Genomic DNA, 4,261 nt, shown 5'->3' with positions numbered 1-4,261 from the left:
CCTTTTGAGGCAACACAGCCTTGTGTCAAAACAATTGTTTATGAACCCCCATGCATGATGCCTTAGTATCTGTAGTAGTGTCATCTGCATGTCCATAGGCAGTCATTACCTCTGATAGCTTGTCCCTTTTTTCAGGACTTCAAAATGACTGGGAAATATCCCTGGAGACTGAATGAGACAGAGGAGCTCTATAAGTATCCAAAAGGGAAGGGAAAGGGAGAGAGTCTCATGCTTAGGTACTACTGTACCTGCCAACTGGTGTGTCACAAAAGAGCTAAGATTACCAGCTGGTCAATTATCTGATTAAAGAGATTCTTTCATTTGCAGGGTTTTCTTTTTCCTTCTTTTTTAAAATCCTGACTGAAAGCAAAATCTGTAGTAAGTTACTACACTTCTTCCTTGGCAGCGATTAACAGCAGGTTTTTAAGGGGAAATAAAAGAGGAGGCGTGGAGGGAATCAGGTTTTTTTGTGTTGGCCAAAAGCCATGCATTTCTCTCTCCCCCCCCCGCCGCCCCCTTTCTTGCTAGCATTAATCTCATTTATCTTGTTCTCTGTAAAAAGAGGGAGGAAAAATAACTGACCCAAAGTTCTTCATTTGTTTTTAAATGTTAAACTCAATCAATTAAATGAGAAGTTCCCCCTTTTAAAAAAACACACACCAAAAAACACACACAACCATTCAGATTTCATTAATTTACAACTGCCATGAAATCCCTTTGAATTGCAGAGTGCATAAATTATCATTCTGCCAGCCCAACATCAGAAGTATGTCTTCAGGGCCCCTGGACTCAGCCACAGCTGCCTGAGTTAGAGGATGGATGTGTGACATGTTGGTGTTTCACTGGCCACTTAATGAACTGTCACAATACATATAGGGCCCATGATGGGAGTCCACAGATTTAAAGCTCTCATACTAGGCAACTTAGCCACTAGACTCACAATTCAGTCAGCTGTGTGTGTTTTTTTAAATTAAAAAACCTTAAAATAAAGTCTTAAAGATCACATAGAAATATGTTGTGTTTCTGTAAAAGGTAAAGGTAAAGGACCCCTAACAGTTAAGTCCAGTTGCAGACCACTCTGGGGTTGCAGTGCTCATCTTGCTTTACAGGCTGAGGGAGCTGGCGTTTATCCACAGAGAGTTTTTCTGGCTCATGTGCCAGCATGACTAAGCCGCTTCTGGCAAACCAGAGCAGCACATGGAAACGCCGTTTACCTTCATGCCGGAGCGGTACCTATTTATCTACTTGCACTTTGACGTGCTTGCGAACTGCTAGGGTGGCAGGAGCAGGGACCGAGCAACGGGAGCTCACCCCGTCGCGGGGATTCTAACCGCCGACCTTCTGATCGGCAAATCCTAGGCTCTGTGGTTTAGACCACAGCGCCACCTGCATCCTTGTGTTTCTGTACATGGAACTAATTCTGTACTAAATTGGATGGCACAGGGTCAGAGGGTCCTACCAGGAAGGAGAGTTGCCCAGCCACAAAGAGGTTTACACTGCTTGGGGGGAGGTTTTCCTAAATGCTTTGAAGTTAAGGAAACACACACACACACACACACACACACCACACCACACCACACCACACCACAACCCTTGGGAACTTCATTAAGCTTACAAGGTAAATGCAAACCCACCATCTCCCAGCCAGATACTTCAAAATTAAAATTTTGCTTGAAGAATTCTACCTACTACGTTCTCAGAGGGATGCTTGTTTTGCCTCTGTGCCCCCTTAAAAAATAAATACTGTGCAAAGGTTCAACATAGCACAAGGCACTAGGGAACCAGAGACGTCTTATTGCTTAGAGGTCAGAGGGAGTTTGATCCCCAAGAACTCATACTGAGCCACTCCAAGGGCCAGAGGTGTAAAGCGCTTGCCCTACTAGGGGCCCTGATGGTGTGGCAGAGTCAGGGAGCCTTACAACACAATCCCATGCATGTTTGCTCACATGGAAGTCCAACTGAGTCCTGAAATGTAATTGGATTAAATAAGATTTTGGAAGCAAAATTAAATGAATTTCTCTTACCTTGAAATCTAGCACGCGGGAGGCCATCGAAAAAGTATAATTGGCTTATCAATTGGTTTATTTTTGAATTGTAATTGTAATTTGGTAATGTTAGAATGTGGCTTATATTGGATATATGTAATTGAAAGTTAATAAAAATTATTTATATATATAAAAAAGGAAGTCCAACTGAGTCCAAAAGTGCTCACTCCCAGGTAAATGCATAGGATTGCAGCCTTAATTATACCAACCCATGAAGGGAAGTTAGGTGAGTGGATGAAAAGTTATGAACTGGCTTTTAAATATATAGATGGCCAATTCTGCAATAATAATAGTAATAATAATAATCCTGCTAACTCCCTGCCACAGTGGCAGAAAGTTCTAAGTGCTCCATTAATCATTGCATTCCTGTTTTTATGTAGAGGTCATGGAGCTGTGAATGTCCTCCTGTCTGTCTAGCATTGGGAAATGATGCTCTTTGAGCAACAACCCCAACATCTACAAAGGATGTCTAAGAATAATTAATGATCATTTCCTGTACTTTCAAACTGCAGACCTTTTAGATGAAAAGGGGTGCATTGTCCACTGCCTGTGCCCAGAAGCAAGCCCAGGAACACCAAAACCATTCTTGACAAATGTTTATGTAACTTTTTTTTACATTTCACAGTAAGAGATTTATCCACACAGCCCCCCCCCCCCGGTGGTTTTCCTAGTGCCTAATTATTATTGCACTAGTAGGAAAACCTTCCTTCTGTTTCTTGGGATGCTACAACAATCCAATTAAACAGACTGAGTCAGCCAGTGATCTGATTCCAGTGTTGCCCTTTCTCAATTCACATCTTTGGATCACTCCACCTTAATGACTGAGAGTGTGCCACAGTCTTGTTTTATCCAGTCACTATGCTCCTGAGTTGAAGGGACATTTTAGCCTGTGCTGTTCCTTGATAAAATAGGGAATTTCCCCCCTCATGTTCCTCCCACCTTCAGTCAGGTCTCACATGTCACTGGACTCTTGTATTGGTGCGATTGCAACAAACTAAGTGTTATGTACTGAGTTGAATAGGATCCAAAATGCAACAGTCTGATTGGTTCTGGAATAATAGGATCCAAAATGCAGCAGTCTGATTGGTCCTAGAACAATGCAGCAGTATGATTGGTCCGCAGGAGCCATCTAATCCAGCTCCAGATGGAAGTGAATCTACAACCTGATTGGCCTACAGGAGAATCCCGGAATTAGCCAATCATGTGCAGCCCATTGTATATATAAAGCAGATATTTTGGGGAATGTATATAAAGCAGATATTTTGGGGAATGTATATAAAGCAGATATTTTGGGGAAACATTCATTCCTCCTCACCACTATGAGCTGAATAAAGAGCATGAAATTCACTCTATACTCCGAGTATATTTCACTAAGGCAACTAGGGGCAGAAGCATAGCTCAGTAGCAGAGCAGCTGGTTTACATGCAGAAGGTGCCAGGTTCAATCCCTGGCATTTCCAGGGTACAGCTGGGAGGGACATCTGCCTGAAATCCTGCTTTGCATACTGCTGCCAGTAGGCAAACAGAATACTGGGCTAGATGGACCAATGGTCTGACTCGGTATACAGTCACTTTCCTTGTTCCTAATGACAACAAATATGAACGGGTGGACTCCACACTTTGAGTAGATAGCGAATGGTCCGAATGCAAGAAGGGATGGATGCTCCACTACCTACCTACCTCTCTCTCTCTCTCTCTCTCTCTCTCTCTCTCTCTCTCTCTCTCTCTCTCTCTATTGCTGTTCATCATTTTGTTTTTATATTTTCTTTTTTCCAAAACTTATTTATACTTTTCAAGTTTATACATTTCACTAATTTTATACATTTCACTAATTTTACAATCATTTTAACATTTCAAAACTTGACTTCCTTCCTCCTCTTTCTGTGGTTCCTTAAATTGATCTGCATTAAAAACCCTCTGCATATCCAGATTAACTTAATTTGTTCATTTCTTCATCTTCTTTCAATATATACTCTTATAAAACTGCAGGTTATTACAATAATCCTGCCAATGATCTTATCTATTTACAATTTATCTGTAAATATTGAATAAACCATTTCCATTATTTTATTAAAAAGTTTATTATCTTGATTTCTTACTCTTCCGGAAAGTTTCACCATTTCTGCGTATTCCATAAGTTTTTGTATCCATTCCACCACATCTCATGGTGCAAAGAGAGGAGAATGAGGGGTCAACCCCATTGCAGGCAGGATGAAA

This window comes from Podarcis bocagei (genome assembly GCF_964188305.1).
Source record: "Podarcis bocagei genome assembly, chromosome: 3".
NCBI lineage: Eukaryota > Metazoa > Chordata > Lepidosauria > Squamata > Lacertidae > Podarcis > Podarcis bocagei.
This window is presented reverse-complemented; position numbering follows the sequence as displayed.